The following is a 22,543-nucleotide window of genomic DNA, read 5'->3' as shown; positions in this document are numbered from 1 at the left end:
TTCTTTTACGAGGCTGAGTGGCTAGCTTGACGCTCAACTCGGCACGGATGGAAAGCATGCTTGACGGGTGGCCCGACTTGGATTCAAACTCTGGAGCCTTCGCTCCGGAGTCCGGCACTGATGCCATTGCGCCAGTATCCAGCCATTTTTGCTGACTGACCCTCGAAAATGTTGCCCGTTGTAAGTAGCAACCCACAAGAGGAACCCAGCAATATCCTCCAGCTAGCTGGAATTCAGCTTCCATTTATGATTGATAAGGGGACAACCACTTCCACCCTCGATCATGTCAGAACATGGATTCCGGCTTTCCGGGGCCACCATTCCCCCCCTAGGGTTCAAGGGGTCTGAATGAACATACCAACGGACGCAACCCCTATGGGTGGAGTTTCAGGGATGACAGTATATATCCTGGTAACTACAGCTTCTAATATTACCCTACATCAGCCTGTAAATGTGCTGGCTTCCCACTTGGTGGTGGAGCTTTTGACCTCTCGACAGACACAGCACCACACTCAGGCACGACAAAATCGCTATGAGACAGCCTCACTGAGCAACCTGCAGCTGACGTTTTCTCTCTGCTCCACTTTAAACCCGGCCACTTCCCTAACATCGCCATCCAGGTTACAAATGATTCTGAACACGACTGTGTACAACGAAATCAACTCCTCACTACAGCCCATGAGGACCTCACAGACTAACCCTTACCGAACCTGACATAACTAATGGTAGTTCTTTCATGGGCCCTCAAGGCCAGAGATGTTCCAGCTATGCTGTGGTCACAGATGACATGGTGCTCGAGCAGGCAGCCTTTCAACCAGCTGTGACAGCACAAAAAGCTGAGTTATTTGCCCTCACTCATGCCTGCATCCTCACCACCAACAAACATGCAAACACCTACACTGATGCTCGATACGCCTTCGGGGTAGCTCATGACTACGGAATGCTTTGGGAATGCCGGGGTTTCCTCACCTCCTCAGGACATCCTATTAGCAATGCTACGTTTGTACAGGCTCTGCTCACTGCCTTGCAGCTTCCAAAAACATTGGCCATTATCAAATGTCCTCCTCCCCTGAAGACCAGACTGATAAAACCTCCACCAGTAACGCCATGGCTGATGAGACTGACAAAGCCACAGCCCAGAGACTCGAAATTATAGTCCCACCGGGGCCCCACCAAAACCCCCTGCGCCTCTCAGACAGCACGGGTATGCCAGACATGCAAGTCATACGTAGGTTTCAGGGGACGCCCCTGAGGAGGAACACAGACTGTGGTCACAGATGGGCTGTAAGGAGGGTCCTGTGACGGGCCTCTGGTTCACCCCTGCAGGACAGGTCTGCATCCCTACCCAATCTCTACCAATCCTCCTTGATTATACTTATACTTGTGCTCACCTCGGAAATGAGGGAGGGGTAAACAGTTTGCTGCAAACATAGTGGCTTCGGAAATTGCAGCAAGTGGCAGCAAAGAGGACAAAAGCATGTTTAATATGCTGTAAGAACGACGTGGGAAAGGGGACACCCTGTGTGTTGGGCATCACTCTCCTACCTGGAGGCCCCTTTTCATGTTTACAGATTGATTTTATTGTACTACCTAGAGTGCACAGTTACAAATATTGCTCAGTGATCATTGATGTGTTTAGTAGATGGATCGAGGCAATCCCTGCCACAAATAATCCGAATCAAGTTTATTATCACCGGCATGTGACATGAAATTTGTTAACTTAGCAGCAGCAGTTCAATAAACATAATCTAGCAGAGAGATAAATTAATAATAATAATGATAAAAATAATAAATAAACAAGTAAATCAATGACATATTTCAATAGATTTATAAGAATGTGCAAAAAAAGATATACTGTATATTAAAAAAAAGGTGAGGTAGTGTCCTTCAATGTCCATTTTGGAATTGGATGGCAGAGGGGAAGAAGCTGTTCCTGAATCGCCGAGTGTGTGCCTTCAGACTTCTGTACCTCCTACCTGATGGTTACAGTGAGAAAAGGGCATGTCCTGGGTGCTGGGGGTCCTTAATATTGGACACTGTCTTTCTGAGATACTGCTCCCTGAGGATGCCCTGGGTACTTTGTAGATTAGTGTCCAAGATGGAGCTGACTAGATTTACAACATTCTGCAGCTTCTTTTGGTCCTGTGCAGGAGCCCCTCACATCACAGAATGATGCAGCCTGTCAGAATGCTCTCCACAGTACAACTATAGAAGTTTTTTAGTGTACTTATTGACATGTTAAATCTCTTCAAGCTCCTAGTACAGCCCTGACAGAAGCTAAAATACTTTTGTGAGAAGTCATTCCCCGGTATGAGCTACCAGAAATGTTCAGTTCAGATAACAGTCCCCACTATGTAGCAAAGTTAAATGAGGAAATCTGCAATGCCTTATCCATTCAACAACAATTCCATTGCTGTCATCATCTCCAGGCTGCAGGTATAGTGGAAAGGGCAAATGGTACCCTGACAACTAAATTGTCAAAACCTACAGAGGAAATGGGGCTTAAATGGTTAAAGGTATTGCCCTCAGCATTATTCCATATGAGGGCCACCCCTCGAGAAAAAAAAACAGGATTGACACCAGCTGAAATCATCTTTGGAAAGCCCCTATGGGGTTCTGTGCAGCCTCCCACTCTTGATATAAATGGGCAACCTAAGATTCTCCAAGCCTTACATTTACAGGTGTGTCAGGCATACAAGGACGAAGATGATACCACAAGAGAAGGCGACTACCCCAACATTGAACCTGAGGCCTACATACTAACTAAGAACTGGAGCTGTGGCAAACTAGGACAACAGAGGAAGGGACCATTCCAAGTACCACTCACCACACCCACAGCAGTCAAGCTGGAAGGACAACCACGGTGGATGCATTCTACTGACTGTAAAAATTTACCGAATAAGGAGTCTGTTACAGACTTCACCATGTACTGGGCCGTTGTCTTCTGCCTTCTTTTTGTGGGCTTCCAGTCAACTACAGTCATACATAAGGGTGGAGCAATGTACCGAAGATGGGACAGCTCCCCACAGGTTAGAACCATCTTTTCCCCAAGGCCCTGTAAACTTAAATTTGCCAAACCAATAACCACACCACACAGTTCTTTACTTTATCCTTTTCACCAGTTTATTTCTTTGAGCTCAGCCGGCGAGAAGCTGGGAACTGAACATCAAAGAGACAGAAATTCTCTCTCACTCTCTGGCAGCTCAAAAGAGCTTCTGTGTAACACTCAGAAACATGACAATTTATAGAACTGGCTAACAAAGAACACTCAGTCTAACGAATATTCCCGCCAAATCAGTTACAGCAAAACTTAATTATTTAGTTAAAGGAGTGCACCAAATTAAGTTTTTAATTACAAACAGTTTCGTGCCTTATCTGTGAAGCCTGGAGTGACACAAGGAGGGAACGTAGAGCAGTGAAGTGAAATCATAAGGCATGATAAATGCAACCTGTGTGAATTTAGTCCCCATGTCGTTCCCAAGGGACAGCTGAGAGTCGTTAATCTAAACACTGCTGCAGTGAAGGACACTATACAGAGCACACATATGTTTGCACTTAATTTTAACCCCTTATTTACAAGAGCCCAAGAATCCTTTCTTACGTCCCCCAATATCCTTAAAACCTTATCATTCCCTCCCTTTTATCATTATATGATAAACCTTTCAGAACAGATTTTTGCTTCTACATGATACAAAACATAGAACATAGAATAGTACAGCACAGTACAGGCCCTTCGGCCCACAATGTTGTGCCGACCCTTAAACCCTGCCTCCCATATAACTCCCCCACTCTAAATTCCTCCCTATACCTGTCTAGTACTCTGTTAAACTTCACTAGTGTATCTGTCTCCACCACTGACTCAGGCAGTGCATTCCACGCACCAACCACTCTCTGAGTGAAAAACCTTCCTCTAGTATTCCCCTTGAACTTCCCATCCCTTACCTTAAAGCTATGTCCTCTTGTACTGAGCAGTGGTGCCCTGGGGAAGAGGCACTGGCTATCCACTCTATCCATTCCTCTTATTATCTTGTACACCTCTATCATGTCTCCTCTCGTCCTCCTTCTCTCCAAAGAGTAAAGCCCTAGCCCCCTTAATCTCTGATCATAATACATACTTTCTAAACCAGGCAGCATCCTGGTAAATCTCCTATGTACCCTTTCCAATGCTTCTACATACTTCCTATAGTGAAGTGACCAGAACTGGACTCAGTACTCCAAGTGTGGCCTAACCAGAGTTTTATCGAGCTGCATCATTACATCGCGACTCTTAAACTCTATCCCTCGACTTATGAAAGCTAACACCCCATAAACTTTCTTAACTACCCTATCCACCTGTGAGGCAACTTTTAGGGGTCTGTGGACATATACCCCCAGATCCCTCTGCTCCTCCACACTACCAAGTATCCTGCCATTTACTTTGTACTCTGCCTTGGAGTTTGTCCTTCCAAAGTGTACCACCTCACACTTCTCCGGGTTGAACTCCATCTGCCACTTCTCAGCCCACTCGTGCATCCTATCAATGTCTCTCTGCAATCTTTGACAATCTCTACACTATCTACAATACCACCAACCTTTGAGTCATCTGCAAACTTGCCAACCCACCCTTCCACCTCCACATAAAGGTCGTTAATAAAAATCACGAAAAATAGAGGTCCCAGAACAGATCCTTGTGGGACACCACTAGTCACAATCCTCCGATCTGAATGTACTCCCTCCACCACCACCCTCTGCCTTCTGCAGGCAAGCCAATTCTGAATCCATCTGGCCAAAATTCCCTGGATCCCATGCCTTCTAACTTTCTGAATAAGCCTACCATGTGGAACCTCATCAAATGCCTTAATAAAAATTCATATAGATCACATCCACTGCACTAACCTCATCTATATCTCTGGTCACCTCCTCAAAGAACTCTATCAGGCTTGTTAGATATGATCTGCCCTTCACAAAGCCATGCTGACTGTCCCTGATCAGACCATGATTCTCTAAATGCCTATAGATTCTATCTCTAAGAATCTTTTCCAACAGCTTTCCCACCACAGACGTAAGGCTCACTGGTCTATAACTACCCGGACTAACCCTATTACCTTTTTTGAACAAGGGGACAACATTCGCCTCGCTCCAATCCTCCGGTACCATTCCCATGGACAACGAGGACATAAAGATCCTAGCCAGAGGCTCAGCAAACTCTTCTCTCGCCTCGTGGAGCAGCCTGGGGAATATTCCATCACGCCCTGGTGACTTATCTGTCCTAATGTATTTTAACAACTCCAACACCTCCTCTCCCTTAATATCAACATGCTCCAGAACATCAACCTCACTCATACTGTCCTCACCATCATCAAGTTCCCTCTCATTGGTGAATAGCGAAGAGAAGTATTCATTGAGGACCTCGCTCACTTCCACAACCTCCAGGCACATCGTACTAATCTCTAATCGGTCCTACCTTCACTCCTGTCATCTTTTTTTCTTCACATAATTGAAGAATGCCTTGGGGTTTTCCTTTACCCTACTCGCCAAGGCCTTCTCATGCCTCCTTCTTGCTCTTCTCAGCCCCTCCTTAAGCTCCTTTCTTGCTTCCCTATATTCCTCAATGGACCCATCTGATCCTTGCTTCCTAAACCTCATGTGTGCTGCCTTCTTCCACCTGACTAGATTTTCCACCTCACTTGTCACCCATGGTTCCTTCACCCTACCATTCTTTATTTTCCACACCGGGACAAATTTATCCCTAATATCCCGCAAGAGATCGCTAAACATCGATCACATGTCCATAAAACATGGCCAAAGGCACCATAGGGTACAGACGATAATCAAAATTAATACAATCAGACTTCCAAAACGCAACACCCCACCTTCAACCAATACATTTTCCTTTAGTCCAAGAAAGTTCTCCTACTCAGTTCCTTCAGCAGCACGTTTGCAGTCTGTTCGATTCCCCTCCACAAATGCACTGGGTGGCTTACCGTACACAGGGGCCAGTGTTCCAATATGGCAGATTAGTTCATCAAGGAGCATTGGCTCAATAAGATCAGTTTCTTCTGAAATTAGAGGTTTATCTGCCAATAGAGTGGTGGGAGTGAGATTGTGTGGCGTGTGTGCACCTGACTTGTATTGGCGGGAAAGCAATGTTCCTCGTCCCAACAGTGAGACTGTGGGGTGTGCGCACGTGACTTGTATAGGCAGGAAAGCAGTGCTCCTCGCATAACTGAATTTTGGACGCATATAAGGAGATGGTGGTAGAAATAGGTTCCTTGCATAACTGAATCCACATGGTCAGAAGACGCATATAACAAGGATAGTTAATAGTAATAAAGGACAGTTTCCGTAAATATCCAGACAAGTATGAAAGTGTTATTGCAACACTTTGTGAAAATCTGGACTCATTGGATGAACCAGAAGCAAGAGCAGCAATGATACGGATAGTTGGAGAGTATGCTGAAAGAATTGACAATGCTGATAAGCTATTAGAGAGCTTCCTGGAAGGATTCCATGATGAGAGCACACGGGTTCAACTACAACTTTTGACTGCTATTGTGAAACTATTTTAAAAATACAACAACTGGGACACAAGAGCTGGTGCAGCAAGTTCTGAGCTTGGCGACACAGGATTCTGACAACCCTGACTTGAAAGACCGTGGCTATATATATACTGCTGTCTACGTTCTACAGATCCAGTGGCAGCAAAAGAAGTTGTATTGGCAGATAAACCTCTAATTTCAGAAGAAACTGATCTTATTGAGCCAATGCTCCTTGATGAACTAATCTGCCATATTGGAACACTGGCCCCTGTGTACGGTAAGCCACCCAGTGCACTTGTGGAGGGGAATCGAACAGACTGCAAACGTGCTGCTGAAGGAACTGAGTAGGAGAACTTTCTTGGACTAAAGGAAAATGTATTGGTTGAAGGTGGGGTGTTGCGTTTTGGAAGTCTGATTGTATTAATTTTGATTATCGTCTGTACCCTATGGTGCCTTTGGCCATGTTTTATGGACATGTGGTCAATGTTTAGAGACCTCTTGCAGGATGTTAGGGATAAATTTGTCCCGGTGAGGAAGATAAAGAATGGTAGGGTGAAGGAACCATGGGTGACAAGTGAGGTGGAAAATCTAGTCAGGTGGAAGAAGGCAGCATACATGAGGTTTAGGAAGTAAGGAACAGATGGGTCCATTGAGGAATATAGGGAAGCAAGAAAGGAGCTTAAGAAGGGGCTGAGAAGAGCAAGAAGGAGGCATGAGAAGGCCTTGGCGAGTAGGGTAAAGGAAAACCCCAAGGCATTCTTCAATTATGTGAAGAAAAAAAGGATGACAGGAGTGAAGGTAGGACCGATTAGAGATAAAGGTGGAAAGATGTGCCTGGAGGCTGTGGAAGTGAGAAAATGTCCTTTATTACTACAATAGCTTCTTGGACGACGTAGTTTACTTTTGTCTGAATGAGGTCAAGTAGCGTACTCACGCAGCGTTCTGATTGCTCAACTTTGATTGCACATCATCCAATTGCACGCACAGCTTTTCATACAAAGTCAACATCTACTTCAGTGACATACTCCTTCAATTCTGCCAAAACCTGTGCAATGTTGGCTTGAGAAGCCAATCGAATCATAACGGTGAGACACGATGCAGACTGGGAGACCGCTTTGCTGAACACCTACACTCTGTCCGCCAGAGAAAGCAGGATCTCCCAGTGGCCACACATTTTAATTCCACATCCCATTCCCATTCTGACATGTCTGTCCACGGCCTCTACTGTAAAGATGAAGCCACACTCAGATTGGAGGAACAACACCTTATATTCTTCATATCCTTCCCCCTCCTTTATTCTTCAGTCCTGACGAAGGTTTCCAGCCCGAAACATCAACTCATCGTCTTTTCCACGGATGCTGCCTGACCTGATGAGTTCCTCCAGCGTGTTGTAAGTGTTGCTTTGATCCCAGCATCTGCGGATTACTTTGTGTTTACCTTATATTCTGTCTGCTTAGCATCCAACCTGATGGCATGAACATCGACTTCTCTAACTTCCGTTAATGCCCCACCTCCCCTTCATACCCCATCTGTTATTTATTTAGTTACTATTATTATTAATTTTTTTCTCTCTCCTTTTTCTCCCTCCGCCCCTCTCACTATAACTCCTTGCCCATCCTCTGGGTTCCCCCCCTCCCCCTCTCTCGCTAGGCCTCCCATCCCATGATCCTCTCACATCCCTTTTGCCAATCAACTTTCCAGCTCTTGGCTCCATCCCTCCCCCTCCTGTCTTCTCCTATCATTTTGGATATCCCCCTCCCCCTCCCACTTTCAAATATCTTACTATCTCTTCTTTCAGTTAGTCCTGACGAAGGGTCTTGGCCCCAAACATCGGCTATACCTCTTCCTATAGATGCTGCCTGGCCTGCTGCGTTCACCAACAATATTTATGTGAATTGCTTGAAATTCCAGCATCTGCAGATTTCCTCCTGTTTGCAAATCGTAATATACAGTTTTTACAGTTTCACTTATATTGGATCATTGCATTTTACAAAGAAAACCTTTGTTTCATGCTTAAGAATCTCAGACCTTTTCTATATATTGGTTGATATTCCAGACGGCAACATATTCGAGTTCTGGTTCTGCAGACAACAGCGTTGCCCGTGGCTGTTTCTTCAACAAAGTGCCAAGTCCTTTGAAAACATTCACAACACACTGGAGGAACTCAGCAGGTCGGGCAGCATCTGTGGAAAAGATCGGTCAACGTTTCGGGCCGGAACCCTTCATCAGGACTGTAGAGGGAAGGGGCAGAGGCCCTATAAAGAAGGTGGGGGGAGGGTGGGAAGGAGAAGGCTGGTAGGTTCCAGGTGAAAAACCAGTAAGGGGAAAGATAAAGAGGTGAGGAAGGGGAAGCAGGGAGGGGATAAGCAGGAAAGGTGAAGAAGAAATAGAAGAAAACACAATGGGTAGTAGAAGGAGGAAGAACCATGAGGGGTGATAGGCAGTTGGGTGAGGGCGCAGACTGACATAGGGATAGAGGAAGGGAGGGGGAGGGCATTACCGGAAGTTGGAGAATTCGATGTTCATACCAAGGGGCTGGAGACTATCTAGACAGTATATGAGGTGTTGGTCCTCCAACCTGAGTTTAGCCTCATCATGGCATTAGAGAAGGCCATGTATGGACATATCTGAATGGGAATGGGAAGCAGAGTTGAAGTGGGTGGCTACTGGGAGATCCTGTCTGTTTCCAGTACCTCCACTCCGTCCGCCAAAACAGACAGGATCTCTATACATGGCCTCCTGTACTGCCATGATGAGGCTAAACTCAGATTGGAGGAGCAACACCTCATATACCGTCTAGGTAGTCTCCAGCCCCTTGGTATGAACATAGAATTCTCCAGCTTCTGGTAATTCCCTCCCCCTCCCTTCCTCTATCCCTACGTCACTGCCCCCTCCCCCAGCTGCCTATCACCTCCCTCATGGTTCTGCCTCCTTCTACTACCCATTGTGTTTTCCCCATTCCTCCTTCACCTTTCCTGCCTATCACCTCCCTGCTTCCCCTCCCCAACCCTTTATCTTTCCCCTTACTGGTTTTTCACCTGGAACCAACCAGCCTTCTCCTTCCCACCCTACCCCCACCTTCTTTATAGGGCCTCTGCCCCTTCCCTCTACAGTCCTGACAAAGGGTTCCGGCCAAAAACGTTGACTGACCTTTTCCACGGATGCTGCCCGACCTGCTGAGTTCCTCCAGCGTGTTGTGAGTGTTGCTCAGACCCCAGCATCTGCAGATTATTTTGTCCTTTGAAAATACTTCCGTGAATTTCATCAGAACCTTTACAGCCGACAGGACAACAGCAGTGTTGGCGTGAGATAAACGTGGTGTCAGAAGCTCACAGATGCCTTGAGCTTCTCAGTCATCCTGTGGGCTATAATTGGCCAAACAAGGATAAATATCTGGCCCTATTTAGTACATTCATTTTAGGCTGTTAAAAGCTTGTTGATTGTCTGAAAATTGGTGTTTGGATGTGATTCTGCAATCTACGAGAGAGCAACCACAGCATTTGCAACAACCACTGGATTAGAGTCAGATATCAGATCCTTTAGAGTGTCCAAAAATCCCTGGTCTTCTACCAGCTGTGCATTGATGTCATGTAGCTTGACTACACAGACAGCAGCAGTTTTTCATACATAACGGTCTTCATCCTTTAGACATTTTCGCAGGGGCTCACACAAATACTCAGCAATTTTATCCACACGGATACAGCCTATCGTTCTCATGGCCAGCACTCTGATAAGTGGGTTAGGATCTTCACAGGTCCTTAACAAAAGTGTTGACAGCCATAATTGCCCATATCTGGTTGGCATAGGTCATCAGATAGAGTTACACCAGCTTCTTCAACTCCAAATTGTTTGTCTGCATACAGATTATGACATCGGGAAAGAGGGCACTGTCATCTTTGTCAATGATCATTGACGTAATCCCTTTCTTCACTGCTTCCTTCTTTTTCTCCTTCTTGTCACAGCTGTGTTCTGCTTTGAGTTCAAAGGTTTCTCCTTTCTTGGTTGTTGTGAAATATTTAGAATCAGCCATGGTGAGTGTGGTCCTCTCCACCGAGTTTCCCTCGATCTCAGTTCTTGATCAAGACGAAATCTCCAGGCTCACCTTTAGGCTGGGTTTCGTCCTCTTGATAGGCCTGTTCAACCTGTGAATGCAAGCTTTGGAGGGTTTTGGTTAATTTGCGTAAGTATTTTCCCATCTCGTCCCCCAAGGTATGCATACACCCCATCCTCGTTATATGTGTCTTCAGGCAATGCCGATTCCCAGTTATGCGAGGAACCTATTTCTACCAACATCTCCTTATATGCGTCCAAAACTCAGAGTTATGCAAGGAGCACTGTTTTCCCACCAATACAAGTCACGTGCGCACGCCTCACAGCCTCACTGTGGGATGAGAAGCACTGCTTTCCCGTCAATACAAGTCAGGTGCGCGTGCCTCACAATCTCACTCCCGTCAGTCTCGCATTGGTTTTGGCAAGGTTTGAATGCGCAATCTTGCACTCTTAAAATTTTACTGGTTTTACCTACGGTGCAGTGAAATATTTAACTATGCCTCCTAAGCATCCGATGTCATGTCGTGGGCCATCAGCCGAGTGGCAGAGAACTGCTTTAACACATGAGAAAAAGTTGGAAATTATAAACAGTGCGGCATCAGCTGAAGGTAACACAGCTCTGGGACGCTACTGCTGGGAACAGAATCTTGCCTTTAAAGTTCGTTTGTTGCTTGACAATGCGCCAGCCCATCCTAAACATTTGGACAGCATTCATCCTAACATAACAGTGCGTTTCCTGCCACCTAACACAACATCGCTGATTCAACCACTCAACCAAGGTGTGATCCACATTCAAGGAATACTTTTTTTTTAAAGGCAAACTATCTCTCAGATGCTGCAAGCAACAGATGATTTTGAAAATCCTGGGAGTTTACCAATGGTGAGGGAATGGTGGAAGTTGGAACAAATGGTGATGGACATGGACCCAAGTTTAGAATGGAGTCAGCATTTCAGTGGTTCCCTGCCGTCAACCCTTCTTCCCTACAAGCAAATTTATGCTGAAAAACAAAATGCTCCCAAGCAAACAACCCTCACCACTTTATGCAAATCTGCGTTATGTTCAGCTGCCGGCAGTTCTAAGAGTTCTGTGAGCCTTCCTTCACCCCTTGCTGTGCTTGATATGATCCTGACGACCACAACCATCCACCTTATCATATAAAGCTGACCGATACAACAACAACCACTCATCTCCCGGAGCGAACACACCTACCACTGTTGGTGAGTACTGTACACCCCAGGATGTTAACTTTCTATAATTTACTAGATTGAATATTACTTTAAATTGATGAAATACAATACAAATGTTGCCTTCTAGTACTGCCTTAGTGTCGTATTGGTATGAAAATGTGAATAAATCACAGATAAAACATATTTAGGAAGCCCTCTGGAACACATCCCTATTTTCTCCATTTAAAAATTACTCACATTATGCGATTTCACATTATGCGTCAACTGCAGGGAACATATCCCCTGCATATAATGAGGATAGGGTGTATCTAATTTTGCAGGTAAGCTCTCAGGGAGAGCGGTAAACAAGATCGGGATCCCATGGTGCTCTCAAAGGCTTCCCGTACATAATTTCTTACTTGATGGCGTGATTCCCATATGGAATAGGGCTAAGGTTAAAACCTTCAACCAGGTCAATCCAGTTTCTTGTGTATGTTTGGCCAAAATCTTTCAAAGTACCACTGGCTCGTTCCACTATGCTGGCTGTTTTCAGATGATGGGTGCAGTGGAACTGTTGTTTTATAGCAAGTCCTTTACAGACTTCCTCATTTATTTTGGCTACAAAATGTGGCCCATTGTCTGAGCTTAGCATTTCTGGACGTCCATAGTGAGGAATTATTTCTTTTAGCAACATTTTTACCACCGTCTTAGCAGTATTGTCAGTCGTGGGGATAGCTTCAATTCATGTACTAATGCTTATCACAATGTACTCTAGGTAATTCTATAAAATCAAGTTGCAGACAAGCAAAAGGCCCATTGGGCAAGGGTGTGGTTCCAGAACCACAGGAACCCTTTTCCAGCATTTGTCTTTTTACAAATTAAGCATGCTTTAACTCACTTTACAGCTGCTTTCTAGAAATCAGGAAGCGACCAAGTTTGTAATAAAGTGTTAACTATTCCCTCCTTGCCCAAGTGTGTACAATTATTTACGTAATCTATAAAAATAAGTAAAAATACAGAGGGAACACAGACCTGTCCCGCAGGGGTCACCCATAAATTGGTCTGAGGTTCAAGCTGGCAACCCATTTGGGACCATAGTCTGCGCTCTCCTTCAGGGGCGTCCCCCTTTGAACGTAGGTATTTCCCCCATATCTGGCATACCCGTCCTTAGATTTTGTGTAATAGCAGCTTACTAGGTTCCCGAGGGGACTAAAAGTGTGGGGTCCAAGGCTGTCCGTTTTGCTGCTGCACCAGCCGAGCATTACCCTTAAATATCTCATCAGATTCCCCAGTATGGGCTGCACATCTAATAATAGCCAAAACTCGAGGTAGCTGTAGAGCGGTGAGTAAGTTGTTTACAAAGGTAGCATTACTAATGGGATGGCCAAGGGAAGTCAGGAATTCCCAAACTTCTGTAGTCAGTGCCTAACGGGAAAAGCGTAAAGGTTTGCACTTCATTCCGTTGCTAGGATACAGGCATGAGTCAGAGCAAACAGCTCAGCTTTCTGGGCAGAGACAGCTGTGTCAAAAAGAGCCTGCTCAATTATTTCGCTGTCTGTCATTATCGCATAGCCAGAACATGGTTTCCCTGTTGGATCCATAAAAGAGCTTCCATCTTCATAAAACGCTGCCTCGGGCTTAAGGGGATATAGTGGAAAGGTCATGAGAGTCTGTCCTTCTTTCACAGTGATCTGGATAGGGGGTAGTTGGTGCCCCCTCATGGCCTGAAATCGCCCAGAGATGGGGTTCAATGTCTTGGGTTCGGTCAATATTAACAGTGTCTTACCAGATATCCCGTCCTTCACCTCCGACTCCTTGCAGTATCGGAGTTGGCCCGTGGGTCTCTCTCAGTGCTGGAGGCTTATTTCGTCAGGGTGAAGGCAAGGAACCCTAGGCTCTTTGGTTTAAACCCAGGGCAAACTCTAATGGTGGTATGGGGAACCACCAGTCCTGTCTGTCACCAAAGGGAATCCGGAACTTCAGCCAGTAATACACTGTCCTATTTTCCTTTAACCTCTCCAAACACCGCGACTGGGAACTTCTGTCCCTCGAGGGGTGCATAATATTGGCTTTCCTCAGTGGCTCACTCTGTAGGGTCATAGCACAAAATCACATGGGGGTCGACTGCTGGCAGGGGGGTTCAAACGAAATGGAGTCCAGATTAAATGCCCACCACGGGGGGGGGGGGGGCTCAGAAACTTGGGAAGCTGTCGGTTGTTCACTAGTTCCGGGTGATACCCTTGTCTGTGTATAGAATCTCGACCTCCAACGGACAGAGCAAGTCTCTCCCTGTTAGATTACACCCCAGACTGGTGGTGGCTGTAAATTAAACCTCACACCAGGTCTCAATAATATGTCAAAGCTCGGCACATTCGATTTTGATCATTGTCAGGCCAATCCATATTGTTTGTTTTAGTCATGTTGGCTAACTTAATTGGAGCAGTAAAACATTAAACTGGGGGGACAGATTCCCATTATTAAAGACTTGGTCTCCTGTGAAAGTTCCGTAGCAGGCCACAAATCGCTCCCGATAGTCTGGTCCCGATTTCCCAGGCTTAGACTTGCATTCAAGTAGTTTAGTGATATTTACTGGTTGCTATAGAGCCCTCTCCAAGGCTTGAATAATCTTGTCTGTCTGTTCGTTCTCATTATGGATTCCCGCCGGTAACTCCTGATAGGTTTGGTAACTTAATTCTGCCTTCCATTCCCGCCCCTCATCAGCCGAGAGGATCATGCAGCAAAGACAAAATAAATCTTGTGGGGTCGCAGTATATACCTGTATAGCACTGCAGACATAATTGAGCAAACTGTACTGGTTTTTCCTTTCTATCGGGGGCCTGATTCATGATCATTATCATTTCTTGAGGCTTCCAGTGTGCATACAAGAGTTACTGAGAGCTGTCCCTCCTCAGCTGCTCGTGGACTGGGCAGCATTCTGGTGGGCAATTCTTGGCAGAGCCGTTAATTCTGGGGTTTTATTCAGTTCTTCCCTCCCCGTCTCAGAATAATCCCTGGTATTCCCTTTATGGATCTCAGGTTATAGAGGCCTCCCCTTCCCTGCCACCGCTGTTTTACCCAAGCGGCCACCGTATCTGAATACTGGGAGGATTGGGGTTCAGGAGCACTGGGTGCACTTGGCCCCTGGTAAGGTGGGGGGGGGTAACCATGGGTGCCCAATCCTCATCGCGGTCACTGTCCTCAAATAGGGTCGGTATGCCAGACATGGGTTCGGGATCCTGTACTGGCCCTAGATCACACTGCTGAATTTGACCTTCCTGACTGTCCATCTCTGCTTTTGTCTGTGTCCTTTGCTTCTCTCGTTCTCTTTTTCCTTCCCCCATCTACCCATTCGCACTCCGCCTTTAATGTCTCCCAAGTCTTGGGATTACATTCTGAGGTACATACCTCTACCCCTTTATCACAAGCATTCTTCTCCAGCTGGTCAGTATAGTACTACTCCATTTGGTATCAGCTTTACCTTTCTATTCTTTAATCAATAATTTCCACTTTTTTACCTCAGTTCTTTTTCCAAATTAAATTTACTGCTTGTTCACAAGAGGTTATACCCCAAGTCCTAGCGGCCATACACCGTTTTTCAGTTTCTGAGTTAGCGCTGCACTTAACATCCGGATAGACTGCAGGCGAGTCCCTTTCCCCTTTGTTTGGCCAAACATCTGTCCTATCCTGTCCTGTGCTGGTCAATTTACCGGGTCAACTGCCTGACACCCAATTAGTTACTTCAATTTACCAGGCCACTGCCACTGGCCCGTCAGATCAATTAGAATAGACCAGATCGGTGACCCCCTTATCTAGTGTTATGTACCCCGTAACTGGGTTGCCAAACCAGTAGAAATGGAAAGCTGGTTGGAGTCTGTGATTACTAGGAACTAATAAAGTTTTATTAAAGAAATAAGTAATACAATACACTAATTGCAAGGATATAAATGTAACAGGTTAGCAATGATAATACACACATATACACAGAACTAGGGTAGTAGGAATCAACCGAGCTCTATCGCGGTCGAGGGGTAAAATGATCAGTCTTAAGTGAAGCAGAGTTCAGTTCAGTTTAGTGCAGTTCAAAGTAATCGCTGTTGTTGTACCATTGGAGACAGAGAGAGAGAGAGAGAGAGAGAGAGAGAGAGAGGGGGAGAGAGAGATGCAGTTGGTTTCAGGCAGACCTCTTGATGTCTTCGGAGTTGGTTTCGGGCAGACCTTTTGATGTATTCTAATCCCGCTGTGGTCACCGACTGTGACCCCTCTGTTCCGGATACGATCGTTCTTCTGTGGTGAACCCGGCACCCAGGCAAGGGTGCACACACACCCCAGGTTCCCACCGATTGTACCTTTACACCCTGTGAGCCTCTGATCGGTTCCCGCGAACCGGACCTCCAAACTCCCACCACTTGTGGGGGCACACTGCTCTTTCCAGGGTCTTGTGGCGTGTCTCGTGCCTTAGCAAACCTGCTCCTTTTATCCCCCTGCTGGGGTATCACCTGTCCATCAAACTTCAAACAGTTCAGGTTCAAAGCAACTGGTCTGTCAATATCTGAATTGTGTTTCTTTCCCGTTAGTCCCTCTCTTCTCTCTTATTAGCATTTTGAATGTTTCTCCATTGTCTTTCTTATCTCTCTCATTAGCATCATCCATCTGGTAGCTCTGCTTGGCGTCACACATGACACTAGTCACCGGGTTGCTGCCACCAGCCCCAAAATATAATAGGTTGCTGCCACTAACTCATTGCCCAATCGCTGCGACCCAACCCAAAAGAAAAATTTAATAGGTCACTATCAATGATCCGTTGCCCAATTCTTCAGCACCCACAGACTTTAATACTCACAGAGACAACTGCTTACCTTATTCTCCTGGTCCAGGTGGTTCACTGGATCCCGTCAAGGTACAGGTTTCGATGGGCGAGGGGCAGGACACCTGACCGGACACAAGGAGTGGCCAGAGATTAAACACCTCGGGGCACCCTACCACTGAGTTGTGTCCGATTCAAACCCTCGGTCGCTTACTCAGCCCAGGGATATGTTCCCTATGTTGGGATCCAAGTCACGGCACCAAATGTAAACTTAAATTTGCCGGACTAGTAACCACACCACACAGTTCTCTACTTTGTCCTTTTCACCAGTTTATTTCTTTAAGCTCAGCCAGGGAGAAACTCGAAGCCGAACATCTCTGGCTTTCTCTCTCTCTCTGGCAGCTCAAACAAGCTTCTGACATTCTGAAATGATACAAAATATAGAACTCACAAAGAACACTCAGTTACCATGGATTTCCCACCCAGTCAGTTAGAGAAAAACTTAATTAAATAAGAGAGTCTACTAAATCATGGTTTTGACTACAGGTGGGTATGATGTCCACTTCTTATTAGTTATTCCTTTTTGCTAGGCCTCTGACTTAATTATAGGCAGATGTCCTTATCTGTAAGTTTTAGCTAAGCAGAGTGCGAACCTGAGTCAGTGATGAGAAACATAAGGCATGATGTGTGTTCTTTTTGTGTGAATCCAGCCCTCTTATCACCTTCAAGGGACAGTTGTGGGTCGTTAATCTTAAACAAGAGCTACAAGCACGTTCCTCAGTGAAGGACAACAGAATGCGTTCACTAACACACATAAGTTGGTACTCAAATTTTAACCCGTTATTTACAAGAGTCCAAGAATCATTTCTTATGTCCCCCAATTCCCTTAAAACTTCATCATAAGCAAACAAAGGTTAAGTTAATATGGCTGCTAATATGACATTTCACAGTAGTTGCGTTCCTCCTGTGATAGAAATCTTTCATATCTTGTAGCTGTATAGTGTAACATTACCATTTGCCTGTCTCATCCATCTATAGCCTAATCTATAGTTAAGTATGTTTGTTTTAATATCATTCTGAAATGTTCTTACATGTTGTGCCCACCTTTATCATGTTTTTCATATCCTCATATATAGTTTATATACATAAATATTTACCCAGTTGTCACTTCATTAAATTTATTTGTACGTCTGCTCATTAATGCAAGAATCTAATCAACCAATCATGTGCAGCAACTTAATGCATAAAAACCATACGGACATGGTCAAGAGGTTTATTTGTTCAGACAATCATTAGAATGGGGAAGAAAGGTGATCTAAGTGATTGTGGAAAAATTGTTGGTGCCAGATAGAGCGCTCCGAGTAGTTCAGAATCTGCTAATCTCTAGGTTTTCATGCATATTAACTGTCTACAGAGGTTGGTGCAAAAAAAAACAAAAAGAAATCCAGTGAGCAGCAGTTCTGTGGGCAAAAATGCTTTTTTAATGAGAGAGCTCAGAGGAGAATGGCCAGACTAGTCCGAACTGACAGGAAGATGACAGTGACTTAAATAACCATGCGTTACCACTGTGGTGTGCAGAAGAACATCTCCGAATAGAACCACAGAATACTACAGCACAGAAAAAGAGCCATTCCGCCCTTCTAGTCTATGCCAAAATATTATTCCACTAGTCCCATTGACCTCCACCCAGTCTATAACCCTCCAGACCTCTCCCATCCATGTACCTATCCAATTTATTCTTAAAACTTAAGAGTTTTGACCCCGCATTTATCACGTCAGATGGCAGCTCGTTCCACACTCACCAATCAGTTCCCCTAATGTTCCCCCTAAATCTTACCCGTTTCACCATAAAGCCATGTCTTCTCATATTTATCTCTCCTAATCTATGGGGAAAGAGCCTATTCACATTCACTCTGTCTATACCCCTCATTATTCTGTAAACCTCTATCAAATCTCCCTCATTCTTCTACGCTCCAAGGAATGAACTCTTCACCTGTTCAATCTTTTCCTGAAACTCAACTCCTGAAGACCCAGCAACATCCTAGTAAATCTTTTCTGCACACTTTCAATCTTACTGATATCCTTCCTATAGTTAGGAGACCGGAACTGTACACAATACTCCAAGTTTGGCCTCACCAATGTCTTATACAACCTCCCCATAACATCCCAACTCCTAAACTCAATACTTTGATTTATGAATACCAGGATGCCAAAAGCCTTCTTTACCACCCTGTCTACCTGTGACACCACTTTCGGGGAATTATGTATCTGATCTCTTTGTTCCTTCGCACTCCTCAGTGCCCCATCATTTACTGTGTATGTCCTACCTTGATTCTGTCCTTCCAAAATGCAACACCTCACATTTGTCTGCATTGAATTCCATCTGCCATTTTCTGGCCCATTTTTCCAGCTGGTCCAGATCCCTCTGCAAGCTTTGAAAACCTTCCTCGCTGTCCACAACGCCTCTCAATCTTAGTGTCATCAGAAAACTTGCAGATCCGATTTACCATGTAATTATCTAGATCATTGATATAGAAAACAAATAACAATGGTTCCAGCACAGATCCCTAAGGCACACCACTGGTCACAGGCCTCCGGTCTGATAAGCTATCATCCACTATCACTTTCTGTCTTTTCCCATACAGCCAATTCCGAACCCAGTTTACACCCTCTCCATGGATACCTAGTGTCTGAACCTTCTGAACTAACCTCCCAAATGGGACCTTGTCAAAGGAAAGGCTATAGATGTTCTCTACATGGACTTTAGTAAGGCCTTTGACAAGGTCCAACATGGGATTAAGAGATTAAAGAGGAGGAGGTGCTTGCTGCTTTACAGCAAATAAAGGTAGATAAATCCCCTGGGCCTGGCATGATATTTCCTTGGACAACAAAGCCTTCAATTCCTTTATTCAGATCACTGACATATAAGAAGGGGTCCAAACACCAACTCTCTGACACACCTCTGGTCACTGGCAGCCAACCAGACCCCCCACCCTTATGTTCCAGACTTTCTTAAAGGCCTTGGAAAATCCAAATAAACAACATCCACTGACTCTGCTTTGTCTATCCACTTGTTATTTCCTCGAAGAATTCTAACAGGTTTGTCAGGCAAGGTTTTCTCTTAAGGAAACTATGCTGACTATTGTCTGTTTTATGATGTGCCTACAAGTACCCCAAACCACATCCTTAACAATTGACTCCAACATCTTTCCAACCACTGAGGTCAGAATATAATATCTTTTCTTCCGTCTCTCTCCTTACTTGAACAGAGAAGTGGCATTTGCAGTTTTCCACTCTTCCAGAACCATTACATAATATGGTGATTTTTGAAATATCTTTATTTATGCCTCCACAATCTCTTCAGTTATTTATTTCAGAACCCTGGGATATAGTGCATCTGATCCTGATGACTTAACTACCAAGTTATTTTAGCCTTCCAAACATCTTCTCCTTAGCAATAGAAACAGCATTCACTTTTGTCCTCTGACACTCTGCTAGTGTGCTAGTGTCTTCCACAGTGAAGACTGACACAAAATAGTTTTCAAGTTTGCTTGCCATTTCCTTGACCCCATTACTATCTCTCCAGCATCATTTCCCTCTATTTAGTGAAAAATCTTTTTGTATCCTTGTTATATTATTGGCTAGCTCACCTTCATATTTCATATTTCACCTTTTCATTTTTTATGGCCTATTTGGTTTGACCTGCTGGTTTTTAAAAGCTTCCCAATCATCTCCCTTCCCAAACAAGAGGAAATCTAAGCAATACACACAAAATGCTGGAGGAACTCAGGAGGCCAGGCGGCATCTCTGGAAAAGAGTACAGTTGACGTTTTGGTCAGAGACTCTTGATAGGTGAATCCTGAAGGAGAAGGGGTGAAGTAGCTCTTTACTTCATCCCTTCCCCACTCCTGGTTTCACCTATCACCTGTTATTCTCTTTTCCCTCCCCCACCTTTTACATCTATTCAGCTTTTATCTACCTTCTCACTAATTTTTATATTATATTCCCTCTCTTTTCCTCTTCTGCTGTCCGTGACTAACTTTGCCAACCTCATCCTCCCTTTAGAATACTTCTTCATCTTTGAGATGTATCTTTCCTGCACCTTCCTAATTTCCCTCAGAAACACCAGGCATCTGCTGTCATCCTGTTAATGTTTCCTTCCAAACAACTTTGGCTAGCTCCTCTCTCATGCCTCTAATATTCCCTCTACTCCTCTGTAATACTGATACATCTGACTTGAGCTTCTCTTTCTCAAACAGCAGGGCAAATATCATATTGTGATCACGATCTCTGAAGGGTTCCTTTACTTAAGCTCCCTGATCACCACTTTACCTGCCTGCCTGCACTTTCGGTACAATGTAGATGCTTGGATTTTCTTTCAGCTCAACTCAGAAATGTCCACAACATCATAGCTGCCAATCTAATTGTGCTGCAAGATCAACTACCTTATTTTACATGTATACTGTGTGCATTCAATATAACACTCCTTGTTTTGCATTGATCACCTTTTTAGATTTTGGCTCCATGTTACAGTTTAACTCCCAATGACTGTAATTTTGCTCTATCATCTGCCTGTCCTTCCTCACAGTCTCACTACACACTGCATCGAGCTGTATACCAACTGTCCCATCCTCAGCACTTTCACTCTAGTTTCCACCCCCCCCCATCTAAATTAACTTTAATCTTCCTCAACATTATTTTTGGGTACACCCACAATTGAGTTTTTAAGTAAAGTTTTCTTATATATTGTGTATTGAATGTTAAAGAAAATTACCATTTTCCAAAGTGAAAGCTTTTTCCTTACTGCAATATCCTGCCATTTCCTACATTGCCTCTACATCCACACTGTATTTTGTTGTATATGTTATAGGCTGATTTTGATCTTGAAAGATTGGAACCATCATCTTGCAGTACATTGATGTAGTGTGGTTTACAGACCTTTCATTGTAGGTTTGAATTCAGTTTTGGTCACCAATTTTAACTACCTTGTTACTCAGAGAAAGTTCTTAGAGTTTCTGCACAATGTTTTTTAAAATGTCATTTTAGTTATTCACTTTATTGCTCTTTGTGTTTAAGGATGTTGGCATTTAGATAATGAACCTCTAATAGGTTGTTTCTTAATTATTAATAAGACCATAATACCATAAGATATAGGAGCAGAATTAGGCTATTGGTGATGGAATCTGCTCCATCATGGCTGTTCCAAATTTCCTCTCAGCCCCAATCTACTGGCCTCTTCCATTAGCCCTTCATGTCTTGACCAATCAACTTCTGCCTTAAATATACAAAAAGACTTGGCTGCCCATGGCAAAGAATTCGACAGGTTTACCACTCCCTGGGGAAAGAAATTTCTCCTAATCTCCATTCTAAAAGGACACCCCAATATTCTGAGGCAGCGTACTCTGGTCTTAGATTCTCCCACTGTAGGAAACATTCTCTCCACATCCACTCTATCAAGGCTTTTCACCATTTGGTAAGTTTGAGTGAGGTCATCCCTCATTCTTCTGAATTCTAGTGATTCAGGCCCAGAGCGTCCTTTGAACCCTTCCAGTTTCAGCATATTCTTTATAAGATAAAGGGCACAAAACTGCTCACTATACTGCAAGTGAGACCACACCAGTGCTCTATAGAGTTGCAACATTACATCCCTGCTTTTATATTCCCGTCCTCTTGAAATGTATACTAACATTGCATTTACCTTCCTCACCACAGACTCAACCTACAAATCAACCTTTAGGGAATCCTCCACAATGACTCCCAAGTCCCTTTGTATCTCAGTATTTTTGTATTTTCTTTCCTTTCTTTTCTTCTACCAAAGTGCATGCCCCAACACAGATTCCTGTGGAACACCCCTAGCTACTGGCAGACAATCAGAAAAGGCTCCCTTTATTCCGACCCTTTTCTTTCCGGCACTCTGCATCTGATTTATCCATGTAGAATCTTTCCTATATTATCATGGGCTTTAGCTTGTTAAGCAACCTCACATGTGGCACCTTGTCAAAAG

General features: G+C 44.5%; 1 pseudogene; it reads right to left on the bottom strand.

The window, feature by feature from the left end:
• Nucleotides 1–1,222: 1,222 nt before the first annotated feature.
• Nucleotides 1,223–10,548, bottom strand: LOC134341070 (AP-1 complex subunit beta-1-like; annotated as a pseudogene).
• Between the last annotated feature and the right edge of the window lie 11,995 nt (nt 10,549–22,543).

Source organism: Mobula hypostoma, chromosome Y, assembly GCF_963921235.1.
Source record: "Mobula hypostoma chromosome Y, sMobHyp1.1, whole genome shotgun sequence".
NCBI lineage: Eukaryota > Metazoa > Chordata > Chondrichthyes > Myliobatiformes > Myliobatidae > Mobula > Mobula hypostoma.
Note: the sequence above shows the minus strand (reverse complement) of the source record. Positions and strands in the feature narration are given on the sequence as shown.